Consider the following 21,361-nt stretch of genomic DNA (forward strand, 5'->3'; position numbering starts at 1 on the left):
TATCAAACGAGTCGCAGAGTATTTCCATACATCAAGGAGAAGACGCTTATGTGCCACGTGCATCAATTTATAGGCGTTATTCACCGCCTGACAGGCCGTGGACCATGCACTAAACATTGAGATGAGATAAAGAAAGTCTTACAACTACGAACATAGTACAAGTGACGCAATTGGTTCACCAGATCTTATCGTTCTACAGAACACTGATTATGACGATCTGCATCAAATAACAGAATTTGGAACACTATGTGACATTGTTAGGACAAAAACAAACAGTACCGGTGAACGAAGTAGCAGGTGAAGTATCCATGAAGGAATTTAGAAATGAAAGCGGTGTAAGAGAAAATCGGATTGTACGTAATAGTGCTGTCGTGAATACCACTGAGTGAAGTGAATTTCACAGAGAATTCACCGACGCCGGAACTATTTCGTAAACAAAAGATGAGCAGGAGCACTGGGTAAGTGGCCAACAACATGGCAGCTATGGTATGACCAGCAGGATGAGAACTTGTAGATGACTTATGTGGATCGATCTAGTGTGGGCATCTAGTATGGTGGATGCTTAAGTCCCACTGTTTGATCCCACCAGGACTGCGGACGACGGCAGAGGGTGGTATCGGTTTCCTGGAACTCTTCTAGAAGTTTAGAGTGTTATTCCGAGCAATCAAGGACTCACTCGCGTGGACGTAAGTGACGTTAGCATAGTTCATAGACGCAAAAGGGGGTTCCTGATAAACGTAACTTCCTTAACCCTGTAGTGTTCCATACAATACACCTTTTCATGAAGCCGCGATGTAATATTTCTACTTATGGCTTTCTGATATCATTTCAGTTAAGATGTTTGCGGACATGTGACAGTTACGCCAAATCAACAGTAAAAATTGGCAGCGGCACGATACAGATATAATTTAGTTCGCTGTAAACTTTTTGCCTGTAATAATTTTGTTTCATAAATGCGTTTTATTTTCTGAAATGATCAACCTTTCAGTTCTCCTGCATTAATTGTCTGAAAAAGTAATTTCTGGCTATGAGCGCCAAAAGCGCTCTATCGTTGGTGGTTTCTACCTTTGAAAGTCGAACCCACACGTTTATACGAAATGCGATTTACTTATTACGAAGTAATTTCCTTTGTATGAATACTATCTACGTTCACGATTATTCATCAGCAAGAGTGCCGTTAACTAACAGTGGTCATTTGGGCGTGAATTTAATTTTCCCATTTTACGCGGTAATTTTAATAAATCTGTCTGTATTTAAAGCTGAAATACTCAGCATTTTTAGTAAATATAACTTTAATGACAATAATTCTGTCTTCACCTTCTTTTAACACCCTTTATGTGGCTTCCCTTTCTTTAAGATTTTGTAATACAAACGAACATAAAATCTTATCAATTTATGTGTCGGAAACCATTTGATGCATTGTTAAGATTAAGAACTGCCAGTGAGTCATCTATTACGATGACAGCACAGATTATCAACAAGTGTAGTACAATGGGTTTCCTTTTCATTGTATATTTAATTCCACCAGTTGTGAGGGTGTAAACTAGAAGTCAGGAATCTAATCATAGCTGTATACAACATTCTGTAGATATATCGAAATTTGACCCACATTAATTCTAGGTGCGGGTATCGAGATAGTAAGCAATAACAATTAATTAAAAAAATCTACCAGTCTATTCAAATCTGAGAGATTTTCACTGCCCTTCTTTGCGTGCTCTCGATGTCCGATGTCAGTCCGAAAACATATGGGTATCAAACATTTCAGTGGAATTCACTGAAGTATCATGTATGTTTCAGAACAAAATTCAGCCATCAGTTGCACATTTAGGAAATTTATTTCGCTTCACTGGTTTCAACATGTTAGTCTGTCTGCAAAATTTGGGATATTTCATTAGAAATTGACCATACATGTATGTAGAGTGTAAGCCATAACGTTGGAAGCTGAAGAAGTGAATTAAAATTTGTGTTGCAGACGGGACTCGAACCCAAGTCTGCTTGCTTCCTAGGCAGATACTCTCACCATTATACCACCACTGCATTATGGTCAACATAGCTGCACGAACTACCCAAGAGTAATAGGTAGTTCGTGCAGCTATGTTTTCCGTAATGCTGTGGTGATGTAATGATCAGCATATCTACCTAGTAAGCATAAGGACCTGTGTTCTAGTCCCGGCTACAGTACGAATTTTAATTCACTTCTTCAGCTTCCAATGTTATCGTAGATAAATTAGAGACTTAAATGTCTCAGGGAAAATTTAATTTAAGGTGTAAGACATATGTTACGAAAACTTACTTAATATTGGTTTATCGGATGTCAATATCTTCTCCTCACAAGAGAAACACACTCTTCCTCCTCCATCTTCACTTAATATGAAAATTTTGCACATAGTTGATAGGGGATACAAAATGACCGCTTAGACGCGTTCTAAATATATAAATATTCCCATACAAATGCCGAAGACTTGTTGAACGATCAGCTTTTATTGAAAAAGAAACACTATTCTGATCGTACATCATCTCTTAGAAAATAATGAAAATGAGCCCAAATCATTTAGATATTAATATCAGCGGTAGCATATGTAGTACTGTGTGCCACGTTTTACGTAGTTATTATATGTATTTTTATACCTAAGTTATACTTGCTATATGCTTTTATTCACTGTCCAGTCACATTAATGTGAGCACCTGCCAAAAGTCTGAGCAACCACGTGTCGCAGCGCGGATTTCTGCGAGACGTGCAGGAAGAGAGTCTGGGAGGCTCTGGAAGGTACATACAGGGATGTGGACCACTCCGATTCCATGGCGCGAACAGCTCGATCGGGTGGTCCCACGGATTCTCGATTGGGTTTAAATCCGTGGAGTTTGGCAGCCATGGCACTACAGTAAACGCTTAATGGTGTTTTTCGAACCAAGCACGAACACCGCAAGCTGTGTGAAACGTCTCATTGTCGTGCCTAGGGATAGCAAATTGCATGTAACGGTGGACATGGTTACAGAGGATAGATGCATACTTGTGTTGATCCACTGCGCTTTCCGTCTGAGAAGATGACACAGGGAATGCCTTGAAAGTATTCCCCAGACCATGGCGCTCCCATCTGTGGCCTGGACCTTTCCGCCGATTGTTGCAGGGTATTTGATTTCAGATGTTTCAGGCCGTACACGCCAACGGCCATCTGTCCGTTGGAGCATCAAATGTGATTCATCTGAAAAAGGCCACCTATACCATTCAGTGGACGTCCGGTTGCGGTACTGGCATGAAAACTACAGCCTTCATTGCCGAGGGACAGGAGCGAGCATGGGCGCATGGACCAGGCATCTGCTGTAAAGGCACAAACGCAGCAACGTACGCTGAACGGTCGTTGAGAAGACACGATTGCCAGTCCCTTAGTTCGTCCAGGCGGTCAGTTGCTCAAGAATTACGCAGCTGTTCGCCCGTACACATTTCTGCAGCCGTCGTTCACCCCTGTCATCTATCGTCTGTGGTGCACCACAGTTACCTCGGCGCCAGTTTTGGATAGCGCCTAGTTGACACGCACGGTATACTTTAACCACGGAGGCACGCGAGCAGTTTACAAACTTAGCCGTTTCGGAAATGCTTTCATCCTTGGACCGAAAGCCAATGATCATGCCCTTCTGGATGTCAGATAAATCGCTCAGTTTCCGCTTTACGGCAACGACTGCAGCGTTCCTTCAAAACGCTTTATATACCCTCCAATGTTCGTGTTGCCACCTGCCGCCTGTGGCTGGTTATTGCATGTTGACGTCGAACATAGGTGGTGGTCACATTAATGTCACTGGAACGTATACATGTTCCTTGCTGCTAGTGCAACAACTTGTCTATATTCATAAATGTGATTCATCTACTGTAAATTATCAACCTCTGAGGTTTTTTGTCATCAATCTTTTGACTGGTTTGATGCGAACCGCCACAAGATCCTCTCCTGTGCTAACCTCTTCATCTCAGAGTAGCACTTGCATCCTACGTCGTCAATTATATGCTGGATCTATTCCAATCTCTGTCTTCCTCTACAGTTTTTGCCCTTTATGGCTCCCTCTAGTACCATAGAAGTCATTCCCTCATGTCTGAACAGAGCTCCTATCATCCTGTCCCTCCCCTTCCCCACATATTCCTTTCCTCTTCGATTCTGTGTAGAACTTCCTCACTGCTTACCTTATCAGTACATCTAATTTTCAGCATTAGTCTGTAGCATCATATCTCAAATGCTTCGATTCTCTTCTCTTCGGGTTTTCCCCACCATGTTTCACTACCATACAAGTCCGTACTCCAGATGTCCATTCTCAGAAATTTCTTCCTCAAATTAAGGCCTGTATTAGTAGACTTCTCTTGTCCAGGAATGCCTTTTTTGCCATAGCTAGTCTGCTTTTGATGTCCTCCTTGCTCCGTCTGTCATTCATATTTTACTACCTAGGTATCAGAATTCCTTAACTTCATCTACTTCGTGACCATCAATCCTAATGTTACATTTCTAGCTGTTCTCATTTCTACTACTTCTCATTACCTTCATCTTTCTTCGATTTACTATTAGTTCACACTTCGTACTCATTAGACTGTTCATTCCGTTCAGCAGATCATGTAATTCTTCTTCACTTTCACTCAGGATAGCAATGTCATCAGCGAATCGTATCATTGATATCCTTCCACCTTGCATTTTAATTCCACTCCTGAACTTTTATTTCCATCATTGGTTCCTTGGTGTACAGATTGAGCAGTAGGGGACAAAGGCTACATCCTTGTCTTACACCCTTTTTAATATGAGCACTTCGTTCTTGGTAGTCTACTCTTATTATCCCGTCCTGGCTGTTGTCCATGTTGTACATGACACGTCTCTCACTATAGCTTACCCCTCCTTTTTTCATAATTTTGAACATCTTTCACTAATTTACATTGTCGAACCCTTTCTCCAGGTCGACAAATCCTATGAACGTGTCTTGATTTTTCTTTAGTCTTGCCTCCATTATTAACCGCAACGTCAGATTTGCCTCTCTCGTGCCTTTACTCCTCCTAAAGCCAAACGGATCGTCATCTAGCGCATCCTAAATTTTATTTTCCATTCTTCTGCATATTGTTCTTGTAAGCAACTTGGATGCATGAGCTGTTAAACTGATCGTGCGATAATTCTCGCACTTGTCAGCTCTTGCCGTCTTCCGAATTGTGTGGACGATGCTTTTCCGAAAGCCAGATGGTATGTCGCCAGACTCATACATTCTAAACACCAACGTCAATAGTCGTTTTGTTACCACTCCCCCCAATGATTTTAGAACTTCTGATGTAATGTTATCTACCCATTCTGCCTCATTTGACCTTAAGTTCTCCAAAGCTGTTTTAAATTCTGATTTTAATATTGGATCTCCTACCTCTTCTAAATCGACTCCTTTTGTTCTTCAATCACATCAGACAAATCTTCCCCGTCACAGAGGCTTTCAGTGTATTGTTTCCACCTATCCGCTCTCTCGTCTGCATTTAACTGCGAAATTCCCTTGCACTCTTAATGTTACCGCCCTTGCTTTTAAGGTCACCGAAGGTTGTTTTGACTTTCCTGCATGCTGAGTCACTCCTTCTGACAGTCATTTCTTTTTCGATATCTTCACTTCACATTTTTCCTGCAGCCATTTCGTCTTAGCTTCCCTGCACTTCCTGTTTATTTCATTCCTGAGCGACTTGTTTTTCTGTATTCCTGAATTTCCCGGAACATTTTTGTACTTTCTCCTTTCATCAATCAACTGAAGTATTCCTTCTGTTACCCATGGTTTTTTCGCAGTTACCTTCTTTGTACCTATGTTTTCCTTCCCAGCTTCTGTGATTGCCCTTTTTAGAGATGTCCATTCCTCTTCAACTGCACTGCCTTCTGAGCTATACTTTATAGCTGTATCTATAGCCTTAGAGAACTTCAAGCGTATCCCATCATTCCTTAGTACTTCCTTATCCCACGTCTTTGCGTGTTGATTCTTCCTGACTAATGTCTTCAGCCTACTCTTCATCACTACTATACTGTGTTTATAATTATAAAATTCAGTATGCAATTTTTTTTGGCATGTCATGTCATTATGTTTCTGTGAAAAATGTACTGACGTCTGCTAAACTAATGTTAAGTAAGTTTTTGAAATACCCTTCTCATACTTTACAAACATGTACGGCAGTTTCTAATAATTTATAATGTCACGTATTTAGTAGGCTTCTGAAGATGACAGGTTAATCTGATGAAACCAGTAAATCGAAATAAATTTCCTAATCCTGCAACTGAGGACTGAATTTGATCCAAATTACATACCATAGTTGCCGATAAAATGGCAGCTATGATAAAATGATATACCATGCAAGGCTTTTGTACACAATCTGTTTTGCAGACAAACTGCAGTTTTCTACCACCCCAGCAATGAATCGAAGTCTAGCATCGCTTTAGTTTCAGCTAATTATAAGTAATTATTCCACTTATATCTCTACGTGCAGCTTCTCTCAAGTGTCTACATAATAGACTGACCTTAGTTGTAACTTATTGCTACAGTCAATAGATTCAATACTTCTACTTACTGTGAAGTTTACACATGTCTCTGTTAAGAGCCAGTTAGCGGTCTCTGCGTCAAGATGATAATTTGTCAAGATCTATTTGAATATTACTACAATTATCATCGGACCAAATCTTGCAGGTATTACAATCCGCTAAATAGTTAATGTCAAACATCAGCAGTAATAGTCATCATACCATCGCCTGGGGTACACCAGACATCAATGTCTGTAGACGACGCAAAACGTAAGACAATACGCTACGTCACGAACTTGCTTGAGGAATATTATCCATAATTAAAATTATAATATAGGACATATTTTCTTTAGAAGGTGGCTGGAAACAACAAAGCAGCCTAGTTATCTTAATAAACGGTAGTTAGGATGCCGGTTCACATGGTTTCACAGTTGATCAAACATGAGACTCCTTGTGTCCAAATTTTTCATAGCCAAATGTTCGTACAGAATATTAACTAGCATACATAGCCAGACACACACACACACACACACACACACACACACACACACACACACACACACACACAGAGAGAGAGAGAGAGAGAGAGAGAGAGAGAGAGAGAGAGGGGCACTCACTGTTGTCTCAGAAATAAACTAAAAATAGTGTCACTCACCCTGTTCTAATCGAAATTTTCAGGTGCTTTCCCTTGGTCAACAGACGACTGTCGGAACTACGAAGGTCTGCTGCAAAGTAATGCCTCCGAATTTTGTATTCTGTTCTCAGTATCGGTTGAGGTGTTACATATTACTCGGTCGATTTTTCCCTCTTAGCTGACGCAAGTTCCAACCCTCTGCTTCGAGTTGTGGTGTATCTTGTGATTTAACTCGGTAATGTTACTACTAATTTCAGAAAGTACTTCATACTGTACTTGTTTTTTCATATCATTCAATTTTTCGTCGATTTCAGTGCGAATATTTTTAGGTAACTCATTGCACTCCTGTGAGACCGTGTCTTAAAAATGCTTGAATAAATGTTTTTGCTCTCGTTTCATTATATTTAGATCGTGTGTGGCGGTGTTCAGATTCTGTGTCAAATTATCAATTTTGGTATTCATATCTTGTTTCATATCACTGAAATTTAATTTTCATATTGTGTTTTATATCATGAGATTGGTGTTCATATTATCAAAATTCGTGTTTATGTTATATAATAATTGACATAGCAGTGCTTCAGCTATACTACTGTGGTTGTACACAGCTGTACTTTCCAAGTAAATGTTTGTGTTGCGAACAAATGGTGTTTGTAACGTGTTGTCATGACTCATAATTGTATCGCTCTCCAGTGTCTCATTCATGAGCGGCGTATCGCCCTGGGAGATGCGTGACATTGTCTCGTCAGTTTTAAACACTGTGTCGGCAAGGTCATTCTGCTGTGGAGCGTCGCTAACATTTGTCACACCTGCGACACTCATCTCTGACCTACTTAAACTTTCTGTGATAGGCATGCACGACGCCTGAACTTCAATTGTTCGATCGCACAATTCTACGCCATCTTGGCTGAATGTGTTTTCGCTATTGGTATCAACAATTGACGTACATTTTTCTGCGATGTTGTATGAATATGCAAAAATAAAAAATTTCACAAAAACGTTAAAATTTCATATGCTAATTATTACACTTGATAATTGTGATTCACGCAATGCAAAAGCCTGTTTTACGTCTATTATGATATGCAAACCATTGTGTCGCAATTCCTTATGTTTTGTTGACAATGCGTATCACACTGAAAAATTCCTGTAAATTTTCCACCATAAAATTGAAGGACAGGAATAACGAGGAAAAGGTTTCTATCTACATCAAAAGAGGCCCTACCAAGCGTAACCATGCAAGCAACTTGCATAGCAGTCCTACCTTTGCTGCGCCTAACAAAACAGCTTACTATGGACAATTTTACATAACCTGGGTCTAATTCCTATTTCTTTCCAAAATTTTCTCCTCAATTTTTGCCATTTTTCTTTACGTGCTCCTCGTTGTGAGTCATGCAAACAGAAAATACAGACAATTAGTTTTTATGACTAATGACAATATCATCGAAATTTCTTACTATAACAATAGTTAACAAACTCTACTTACAACCGGTGCCCTGAAGTCGTGGCACTCAGGTCACCAGTTGTATTATAATAAAAATAAATAAATGGAAAGAAATTTAAAGTGTAGTACAACTGCATTATTAGAAATGTACGAATTCAGGCTATTCGGACTTCCTCTCTTACATTTCAATTGTAGATGCAGCCAGCCGAGTTCAAGGACACCAGTTCGTGTCAAAAAATGAAGAAAATCCCCCTTAGTTAGCTCCACTTCAATAAAAGTACTTAATACTGTTTTTAAGTCTTCTCTTATTCAGACTCACTTATAATACTTAACACATATATTTCATACTTCATACTTTGAGCTTTACATCTTAACCATCCTTGTACATGAGAGGGAGTGAAACAAAATCATGTACAAAGAAAAAATGAATGATGTTTTTTGTTCATTTGTCTGCACATTACCGCGCATTCATAATTAATGTCTTTGCCGGCACTTATGGTCGATCGCTGTTTGATTTTTTTGTTTCAATTAAATTTTAACTTTACCATATCCGGTGGGTCTGTCACCGTGTATCTACACACCTGTTGTGACTGTCATTCATGAGCGGTATTCTAGGGGGTGTTTTCCCAAACGCATAACGCTCACCCAAATTCCTCTGTTGTAACCAATCACGCTCTACGGAATGTCGACATATTGCCTTGGGCTGCTGTATCATCAGATCTGTCTCCAATCGAGCACACATCACAGGTCGACGACTCCATTGTCATCCACAAACAGCATCAACCATCCCTGTATTTACCAACCAAGTGCAACAAGCATGGAGCTTCATCCCACAAACTAATATCCGGTAGCTTTACAAAAGAATGCATGCAGTTTGCATGCTTGCATTCAGCGTTCTGGCGGTTACACTGTTTATTAACGTGCCAGCATTTCGCATTGGCAGTAGCTTATCTCTCGCTTACATTAACCTGCGATTTGTAATGTTAATCATTTAAATGTGTTACCTAGACAAATGTATTCCCGAAATGTATCACTCTACACTAATTGCTTTTTGGTGTTGCTACTTGTTTCCGTCAGCGTATTTCGAGATTTTCCGTCTCCAGAAATGCTATAATACGTGAACGTAAAACCTGTTTCAAAATTCTACAACCTCCTAACTTCAGCGATATAGGCCCATAGTTTTGTACGACGACCCTTTGCATTTTTCCAAAACATTCAAGTTATTGTATGGAATCTATGAGACTTATCATTGAACATTCTGAAGAATATCATCCACTCAATCTGTAAGATAGCAAGGATGAATAAATGGGGACAATGAATTTAACCACTCATGAACTCAAGTTGCTAACAACAATGATACAGAGCAGAAGGGAAAAAAGAATTACGATCTGGTAGATGACCATCACTTTTGCTTCACGAAACGTAAAGACACCAGACATTCGATAATAACACGCGACTTATAGTGGAGTAAAGGTTTTACAAAAATCAAGATATGTTTAAAATATTTCTTGACTTAAAATAACCATTAGACAGCGCAGAATGTTTAAAGATCTTTGAAATTCTCAAAAAATAGGTGTAAGCTTTATGAAAACACGGGTAATATGTAATATGTACAAGGACCAAAAGCGAACTGTAAAAATCGAATATCATAAGAGGAGTGGTAAGATTAAATGGGCGTAGAGTCCAGATTCAGTCTTGTTCCAATACTCATCAACAAGTATATCGCAGAAACAGTGTAGGAAATAAATGAGGGCTTCAGGAGTGAGACTGAACGGATATTAATCATAAGATTCGCTGATGACAGTGCACATCGCAACGAAACTGAGGCAGTATTACTGGACTTGTTGAACTGAATGAACAGTATCATGACCATAGAACACGGATTGAGAGTAAACCAGAGAAAGACAAAGGTACTTAGTGGTACCAGAAATGAGACTGACATCAAAACTGCGGATCATTTAGCAGATCATGCGAAGAAATTGGGACCTTGGAATAACAATAAAGCAGAACGGACGAAGGGTGGAAGGTGAATCAGACTGTCACGCGCAAAGAAAGCATTTTTGTTTAAAGGAATTCTGCTAGTAAGACTTTATATGAGGAATAAATTTCTGAGAATACGTCTGGACCACTGCAATGTACGGAAAGTTAATCATGGACTGCGAGACAGCTAGGAAAGAAAAGAATCAAAGCTTGTAAGTTGTGATGTTACATAAGGATTCTGAAAAATCAAATGGACAGATAGGGTAAGAAGTGAGGAGGCTTCTCGGAGATTGAACGATGAAGGAAATATACGTAAAATAGCGACTAGAAGAAGAGATGTGATAAGAGATCGGGAAATAACTTCCGTGGTGCTAAGAGAGTCGTAAGAGTAAAAAGTATGGAGGAAGACAGAGACAAGAATATATCGACCAAATAATTATTGAAGTTGGGTGAAAGAGATACTCTGATATGAAAAGATTGCCACAGGTGTGGCAGTCGTGATATTCCGCAGCAAACCGGTGAGACAGTTATTGACCGAAAACGACAATGAGTGGGCTATCTGCATTAAATTATTTTTAGTTTATTTTCTAAATTGGACCGATGTGATACTGTTGGCAGATTATGAACTAGCTATAATTTTTGGGAATGTTTGCTTTGTTTTAAACTGCAACTACGAAGGACAAATAATTGTAAATCTAACAATGCGCTAAATTCAGTGAGTTTTCCTGATTCTGCTTGTACATAACGTTTGGGGAAGTTTTGTTTTCTGTTAATAATTACGATGTTTAAAATGCAGATTTTAGATTCTGATGAGTTAGGATTATAAAACTTAATACAGAGTTGCTTCACGATCATATTCACACCGGGATAATAGATTCATCAAGGGCAACAGGCCAGTTGGAAACTTCAACATTTGAATAAGAAGTACGTACATGGTCATTTGCATGTTAAAATGTGAAGTGTGGAATTCGCAGCTTTCCTGCCAACTTCTCACTTAAACATTGTATAATACTTCGGCACATATTAAGGTCATCTGAGTATGCTAAAATAATTTAAAAATTTATAATACGCGTTATGCATGGGATTGTTTCCGGTGTTGGCTATACATCATTATACAAAGTGATCAGAAACAGTCTGAAAAGCTTGTAACGGTGTTGCAGGATATGTTTCCCTGTGATATAATTGTTAAGAAAAAAATTTGAGGTTCCATTTCCGAATTAGTTAATACTGAAGTTAGCCAACCAGGCCATTAAGTGCGCAAATTCAAGCGGCCCGCCAGAGACGTGTCGTCAATCGTGGTTTCCTGCAACCCAAGAAGAAAGCGATACAAAAATTGGACACGAGACGGTAATAAGGATCGAAATCGAGCATCTCTAGGCTGTGGGAACAACTGACATTAATTGTATCTGTGGGTCATGGAAATATTTGTATTATTTATAAAATTCGGTTGACAGTCGCTGACCACACCCAGACCCATTGTTACGTTTAAGCCAATCCAATTTGTCGAAAGAGAAATGAACATTATCCTGATGCTCTAACAAAAAAACCGATCTGATAGAATCTTCTTTATAGGAGCTCTTAACACAGTATTGCATGGCGCTTCTTGTTTATGCCAGAATTGTAGATTTTGACGCTCTGTGAACACCTTGCAATCTTTAACGAATAATGTAATACACTAACATTGCTTGCTTGGTATTATTGTTTATGTTTACTTTTACAAACGTACTGAATAGTTCAGAATTCCTCTTATGGTTAGGAACATATCCCAGTTTAAATTTTGTAAGGTGGCAATACTTCGCACCTTACAATTAATTACTTGATTAAGCGATTACAAGGAGATATCGAATAGGTTCCAGTTCGTTACTGGATCATCCGTGTGACTGACATCGTCAAGTACACTTAGTTTAATTCATACAGTTTGTACATACTGTGTGACTGGGTAGAAGCAATGTACTAGCTCAGTGTATGAAGGATGGGAGAGTATGCTTGTACCAATCCGTTGTCCTCCCATGAACCTCTTGAGAAGCTCCTGAGACGCGTAGCTGTGGGATAAGCGGTCCACGGGGGCCGTCCTTGTGGAGTTCGGGGAGCGATGAATAGCGGGAGCAGCTTAAGGGTCGCGAACCCTGAGAGGCGGTGGTCTCCGCTGCCTGGCTGTCGAGATCGTAGGCAATACAGCGGATTCCCTTCTAGAAGCAGCGCTCTGTATCGCCGCTTTTTACTGTGATGTAGCATACGCTGGTGGAATTGTGTGGACGTTATGATCAGTTGTTGAGATCACAAGTACTATTCTTTCTGCACTGAGATCTCACATTGCTTATTGGGGTAGTAATTTCTTTTGATTTTTGTACAACAGTAATGTCAGTTGGTTGGTTGATTTGGGGGGGGGGGGGAGGAGAGAGGATCAAACAGCGAGGTCATGGGTCCCGTGATGTCAGCCATTCTGTGTGAAAGGCCAATATCAGTACAAGGGAAATCTTTACTCTATGCTATTTCTAAGAATATTAATTTTTTCAGTGATTTTAATATCTATGGGTTCAATATTAAGTAAATGTGACGAGCATAACTGCATTCGTACTTTCGTAGGCAGTAATTTATCTTGATGATCTAATTTGTTTGTCTCTGATTTATTTGATGTAGTATAGCCTCTGAGCCAGTTTGAAGGGGACAGGCAACCTGTCTACATATCCTGAATAATTGATTATCCGCAGGATAAGTCTATGAATTCTAGGAAATGGAGAGGCAAACAATTAGCAATTTGCTAGATTAATACAAATAACGAGCTCTCACTGTGGGTGCATAAGTCACAGCACCCAGCACATTGCATTACAAAATCCGTTGCGTTAAATAAACCACTTGTACGTACCTGAGTCCAGTCATTGCCGTCACTAGCCGGAAGAGCGAATGTTAGAATTAAACCTGCGAGAACTCAGGATGCAGTCGTTGGATACACTCATGGTGATGGTAATTATTGGATTCTCCCAGTGCGATGATCCGTCCGTGTAACAAGCCAGTCCCAGCGGATCTGTAACGAGCGATAATAATCACATAAGCGTCAGTGGTGCTATCTATTGACGGACGCGAAGTGGCCTGATTGCGAGATAGTTTCCCGAAGGGGAACTCTGGCGCTTTAATTAAATGCGCTACAGCTATGAGCTATGTAACGCTAGCTGCTTGGACATTCCATAAGCTGCCTGAAAGTTGAATGCAGACCTGTCAAGAATTATACCAGCTTTCAATAAGTGACAGCAGGAAACTGAATGATCATAGCCTCAGCAAACCGCTCTAAGAATACGCCAAATCCAGAGACCTATTGGGTTTGTATTAAAATCCAATTTGCTGTTGTAGAAAAAGGTAACGCTTTACGTTTCAGCCGCGTTCCTTTAGGAATCGTAGCATCAGGATTAACTGAGGTCTTGTAACTTTCACTTATTAATGCCAATATTTCTGTGTGTTCTCTGAATTTCTACAGATAGCGTGGCGGCGCGGTTTGTCGCCTACGAAAGACATATTCACTCACCTTTCGACAATTTCTTCTGCAGGACAGACATGCCACGGAGATACGAGAAATGTTTTTCGGCTAGAAGAGATGTAATAGAAACTTGCTTAACTAAACGAATCGGGAAGGTGCAAATTTTTTTTTCAAGTTTCTTTAGCAGACTACCAAATGGGAGAAAGCTGTAGAATGAAAACTATGATATGTTGTCTCTTTTAACTACGGTTTTGCACTACCAAGTTACTACTACATACTGCTTGAAATAACGATTCTCAGGAGCACAACACAATCATTCTTGGCAGGCAGTTTATGATATATTCCTGACCTGCTACTGAAAATTCGAAAGGATTGCCTGTGGATCGAATGTTCACTCAATACTCTATGGATGTTCAAATTTATTCAGCTCTAACTAGAAAAGTTTGTGGCTACGTTTTACATAGCATGCCACGTGGAAGTTAAGTTATTCCAAATAAGTCAAAGTTCACATACCTGTAGAAAATAAGGAATTTACGTAATAGTCTCTTACATAGGTAGCTGCACATTCTCAAAAACATCATCATATACTTCTAAACTTTGGAACTGCTCAGAATTAATAAATATTTACAGAGCTCAATGCGAACACGTCCCATCGCCACAAAAGCAGAGCAGTGAGTCCTTCTTAGACTGCTGTACTAAAGTGAGTAAAATCGCTGTCTGCTGATTGCACGCATTGAAATGCAGTCAATCAGCTTCAAATCTAATCTATTGAATCCCGCGATTTCCGATCTGAAACAGTCACATAACCAAATTACTTCATTTGAATTTTCTTATTATGAGAGTTCTGAACAGCGATCTGTTTTAAGTGTTAAAAACAATTCAAAATCCAAGATCACAAAAATATTTTTAGTAAAGAAAACCGGTTTCAACCATCATTGCTGTTTTCTTCAGGTCTTAAACACCCTTTTGTAATAAAGCATGTTCATTTTGCGCTGAATCTCATGCATAAGATGTCAAGTGGATAAAACACAGCACTTTATAAAACTTGGTAATCGCTAAAATACTTAAAAACACAAAGTACCTGTCCATAAGGCCTTATATGTAAATGTATATGTCCATGTACGTTTATGTCCATGTACTCATATATGGACATGGCTTTTTGGACAAGGTATATAAATATATATTGTGAGCAATATGTGTATGAACATGGCCTTTTGAACAAGGTGCTTTGTCTTTTAAAATATTTCAGTGCTGATAAACGTTTGTAATGTGCTGAGTTTTAACTATTTGTCATCTTGTGCATGAGGTTCGGTGTAAAATGAACATGCTTTACTACAAAAAGGTCTTAAAGACCTAAAGACAACAGTAAAGACTGTTGAAACGGTTTGTTCTGAACAAAAAATATTTTGTGCGATTTTGGCGTTTGAATTTAACAAATTACTTTAAATCAGTTCTATTAAATTATAAGTTTCGTAAAACCAAATAAACTCAGATTTTCTGTGTCGCAGGATTTAACTTTTGTGGGGCTCAGTTTGACAGTCATCTTACTTAACATCACTGAATAAAATACATTTTAATTAAATCAAAATATTTTTGTAACCCATAAAGAACCTTAAGGAAGGCTTCACACAATAAATGCAAAACTTTCTTCCATTAAAAAAAATCCTACCTCTGCTGCAACATGCATAACTGGGAAACAACATTAACATTTTACAATCCTCCGATCTTGGCCATAACTAGTCAGCATATCTGGGACAACTTCATCAGGGAAGTATAAGATAGCAATAAAACTTTTAGACTTACCTCGGGTAATAATACATAACTACACATAGGTCTAGTACTACTATCATCACCTGACAGCTACCATAACAAGTTACACATAAAGGTCCACCAAACTGCCTACGAAAATATCTTAATAAATTCCTGTACAATAGCGCAAACAACTGGTTATTCACCTGGAACAAATAAGAACATGAACTGTGTCAACAACTGAATCACGTTCAAGGCACAGCTTAAGCCTTAGGATTAATGCAGTTAATAATACTCACAGTATTTAGTTAGAACTCTGAACTACTCCCGAACACGGAGCAGTCACCTGGACTCCTGTGTGCCATCTACAAACAACCACTACTAGTCACGCGACAACCATAGACTACGCATCACATGGTATTTGTGATACAGACATGGAAAATATAAATTGAAACTTCATGCAAATAGTTCAAGCAAATATGTGTTTTTTTTTCATTCCATTACTTCTTAACTGTCATATAAATTAAATAATGTGACAAGTGATGAATAAAGCATTGATCCTAATTCGGGATTTGAATCCCCGCTTTTTCCACGTCCCAATTACAACACACGAACGCTAACCACTTGACTACAATGATCTCTTATATTTGGTACCTTCACACAGATACAACAGTTGCATAATAGATGCGTAAAACTTCTCTTACGATTATTTCGGAATTCCCAGAATAACGCACCTTACTAGTTGCACATTATGTTGTTTGAATGGCCAACTAAAGGCGTACAAAATTTGAAGTTAATCTGTGATCCGAACGCTGCGGCCTCCTCTTATCAGCACTGGTGCTCCCAAAGGGTGCGACCGAAGTGGGCTGACCAGCGATGGCTTGGTTCAAATGGCTCTGAGCACTATGGGACTTAACATCTAAGGTCATCAGTCCCCTAGAACTTAGAACTACTTAAACCTAACCAACCTAAGGATATCACACACATCCATGCCCGAGGCAGGATTCGAACCTGCGACCGTAGCGGTCTCGCTGTTCCAGACTGAAGCGCCTAGAACCGCTCGGTGACCAGCGATGGTCAGCTGGCTAAATCAGCGTCGACAGCAGTCGCTGAACTCAGTCTTCCTGGAGGTGCGACAAAGCCCTCTCTTTCCATTGGGGCCTTCTTGATGCCACTTCGCGGCGCTGCACTATGTCGTCGATACTTTAGAACTGCACCCCCCCCCCCCCAAAAAAAAAAAATGCCGCACCATTGTCGTGTAGGGTGCCATCTCAGGACAATGGGGGCAGGAAGCTTCGTGACATGAGGACCCGGTAGGCACAACTGGGACCGACGTCTAGCCCCAGGCCACACTCTGACACACGACCCGTGGTCTGGGGTAATATCGGCTGGAAAACCAATGGATGGCGCCCACTCTCTCCCTGAATCGGTCGGACGAAAAATGGAGAGTGCTGCGATGAGGACGGCGGCGATGGCGCCGGGGCCACAAAATGGTTCAAATGGCTCTGAGCACTATGGAACTTAACATCTGAGGTCATCAGTCCCCTAGAACTTAGAACTACTGAAACCTAACTAACCTAAGGACATCACACACATCCATGCCCGAGGCAGGATTCGGACCTGCGACCGTAGTGGTCGTGCGGTTCCAGACTGTAGCGCCTTTAACCGCTCGGCCACTCCCCGGGGCCACAGCGGGCGTCGGGGCGAGCGAGCTGTTGCTGCGGTGAAGGCTATGGGTCCAGCTCCATCGGTTCCACAGAAGGTGAGAAGGAGGCACCGAAAGCAGCGCAGGTCGCAAAATCTCTGTAGGATGCCAATCTGGGGACAGAATTGGCTGTATGATACTGTAACAATTAACAATGCCCAACGTTGCCGCTTCTGAGCCGTGCGTGGCGGAACACGTTTGGACAGATAAAACAAAGACTGAAGTGGTTTATAGTTCGTTAGGTAAAACTGCTGACCAAACAGATAATGGTGAAACTTTGTCACACCACAGAAAATAGCTAGCGCTACCTTCTTGATTCGGGAATACTTACACTGAGTCTTCGTCAATAACTAGGAAGCGAAAGCAATCGGCCTGTCCTGTCAACCGAATCTGTGCGAGACCACAGCTTCGATTCCCTACGAAGAAGCACACACTGCGTAAACCATAGGCTTAGCAGGATCGAAATGAATAAGGCATCTGTCACTCAACAAGACTATTTAAGTTTCTGGAATGCATCCTGATACTCTTTGCAAACAGAAAGCACATTCTTCCGGCCCAACTATGCAACGGAGCCGCTATCTGGGCTGCATTGGGTACAAACCGGATGCAATATGACTGCAATTCCGTCACGTTCTGCGGCGTAGCCATGTTCCTCCGATGTAAGTCCTGACAGCACAATATCGTTCAAGTAATTCGAACAGAATGGAACTTCTGCTGTAAGCTAACGAATGTTGGAATATAGCAGGCGCGGAAGCGCTGCCAAAGGAACGGGGCAAAAATTTGAACAATCCTAAATGTGTCTCGACCATAAACACTTCTAAGACTCCACATCTAGCGGAATTTGTAAATACGCATCGCGTAAGTCAGTTTTTGAAAAAATAGCTGCCTGCACCAAACCTGTCCATTAATTCCTCAGGTCGAGGCAACTGATAACTATCAATTATTGTTTGTGGATTCACAGTGGGTTTAAAGGCAACCCGAAGATGAAGTCTTCCAGAAGACTTTGGTAAGATCGCTAAGGGAGAAGCCCGTTGAGTAGCCTGGACAGGAGCAATAGCACATTTGTCTTCCCACTTTTTAAGTTCAGTTGCAGCTTTGTCTCTAAGTGCATGAGGAACGGGACTCGCCCGAAAAAAATTAGGTTGCGCGTTGTCCTTCGTTGTAACGTGCGCGACAAAAGTATTTGCTCAGCAAAGTCCTTCAGAAAATAAACCAGGAAACTCCACAATCAGTTAACACCGTCCTTTCAATTGAATGCGAAGGCCAAACAAATCAGATGAATCATACTCGGAAATATTTTCACAGCCTCGAGAACACAACATTATAAATGTCCCTATTCTGGTGTGAGTCTGGAATGTCAAGAAACTGGCTCTGAGCACTATGGGACTTAACATCTATGGTCATCAGCCCCCTAGAACTTAGAACTACTTAAACCTAACTAACCTAAGGACAGCACACAACACCCAGTCATCACGAGGCAGAGAAAATCCCTGACCCCGCCGGGAATCGAACCCGGGAATCCGGGCGTGAGAAGCGAGAACGCTACCGGACGACCTCGAGCTGCGGACTAGTCTGGAATGTTTTAGGGAAACTACATGTACCAAGCACTGGAACGTCCTGACCGTTACACGTGGTAAGTTGTGTACAACATGTTGTCAACTGTGGCGAGGATAACTATTCATCAGCGGCACGATTATGCAATGTAATGGAACCGCCGGTGTCTAACTGAAGTCGCATACAGCGTACGACCATGACTAAGTTCACATCTGTTTACATGACTTCCGTTGCAAACCACTTGGGCGGGTGAAGGCATATCTTGAATTTGGTCATTACCAGTAGCAGTGCTCGGCTTGGGAAACACTGTATTCACTGAGTGGGAAGGTCCTCCGTACTTAACGAGAACGAACGTCGGTAGAGTTCTTTTTCTTTTGCAAGCAATCAGACAATACATGACCCAGCTTTCCACAAGCAAAACAAGTCGCGTTCCGCGAAGAGCTATGTTGTGTTCCATGCATGGAAAAACAGCAAGGACTTGACTTCACGGTAGACAGTTGCGTTGACACTTGTTTACCCTGGCCAGGCCACTGTGTGGTGGTCTGTTCGCGTGCGGTGGTCAGTCGCAAGGCTGTATCTGTTTGTGACTTTGCATTACACTGCAAATTGGAGCTACTTCAAAGTTTTCCATGGCACTATAAGACGAGCCTTGATGGTCAATAATTTGTAACACTTGTTTCAAAGTAGGGTCAGAATGTCTGAGAATTTGTTCACGAATCGTACGGTTTGGCACATTGTACGCAGTTGCATCATGAATCATTGCGTTACTTTAATACTGTCCACAGCTAATTTAAAAAAGACGCTGTTGTGTCAAACGCTGTAGTTCAGTCAGCCACTGACAGTATGTCTATTCTGGCTTTTTCCGCAATAGAAAGGACTTGTAACGAGCAGCAGCAACCTGTAACTGATCCTCGTTAATACTTAATGAGGGCGGAAACTAAATCTTCAAAAATAAGTAACACTTGCAATCGGAGCGAGACGGTAAACTCTTGTGCCGGCCTTTGACAAGAAAAAAATGGTTCAAATGGCTCTGAGCACTATGGGACTTAACATCGGTGGTCATCAGTCTCCTAGAACGTAGAACTACTTAAACCTAACTAACCTAAGGACATCACACACATCCATGCACGAGGCAGGACTCGAACCTGCGACCGTAGCCGTCACGCGGTTCCAGACTGAAGCGCCAGAACCGCACGGCCACAACGGCCGGCCTTTGACAAGAAGTTTCACAGTACCTTGCACTTAATGTGTAGAACAATTTGCGTTGAACTGAGCGTAGTACTCATTCCACTTCTGCTGCTGCTCACTGAAAGTTCGGAACGGTGAAATGTACGGAGGCGATGCCGTGGATATGACTGGCTCTTGTGGCGGAGTTGATGCAACAGCGGCTGGTGCATTAATGAGATGCTGGACTGCCGTCACCAACTGCGACATTTTGTGAGTCTCAAACTGAATAAAATGCTTTAGATCAAAGCCAGGAGCAAACGGAGGCGTAGGCGCAGGTGGTGTAAGGGGCGGGTTACGGATTACTTTAATGGAAGGAGTGCCTCAACAAATTAATTAGACACAAATAGCGAAAGCGTTGCGGTTCGTCTGCTATAAAGATCACAATTAGTAGCAACGTGCCTCTGAAAGAAAAGAGAGAAATATTAGTGACGCACTGTGACGGAGAGGCGAGCGGCGAAGTACAAAGGCTGCATTGGTTCTGTAATCTTCGTCGTCAGATGCTGTGTTGGCTGTTGTGGGAGTCAGCTCCGACACAAACAAGAAAGGAGAGTAGTTGCGATGGCTGGTGGGACGAATCCAAAATCATTTGTACAAAACACTTTCAAATTAATAGAAAGCTTCATTTATATTAAGGGAAGAAACATAACTTGTCATGATTCCTGTGCGTGCTGTGCCTCCTACATGCAATTACATTAGTGGCTATTACTACTTGCAGAACGCAGGCTAAGTAACGTCTTCCTGTTACCCAATACTGGTGCTCTCGAAGTCTGCCACTGAACTGGGCCGACCAACGATGGGTAGTTGGTTAAATCAAAGCTGACAGGGAGCGCTGAACTCTGTCTTCCTGGAGGTGTGGCTTTCCACTGGGGCGCGTATCGGTCTTCGCGCCTCAGAGTCGAGTATGCGACGTCGGAGTAAACGGTGCCCAAGCGAGAGGTGCGGAGCGAGCGGCCGAGGCAGCTGTCTCGGCCGCACAGGGAGCCGGCTGATCGCTGTCTGGCGGTACTTGCTCCGCCAGTGGCCCTATCAGCAGCTCCGTCTACGACGAGCATGGCCATGCAGGAAGGAAATTCGGCGACGACGACTGAGGCTGCGGACGCGG

This window comes from Schistocerca serialis, chromosome 5, assembly GCF_023864345.2.
Source record: "Schistocerca serialis cubense isolate TAMUIC-IGC-003099 chromosome 5, iqSchSeri2.2, whole genome shotgun sequence".
Lineage (NCBI taxonomy): Eukaryota > Metazoa > Arthropoda > Insecta > Orthoptera > Acrididae > Schistocerca > Schistocerca serialis.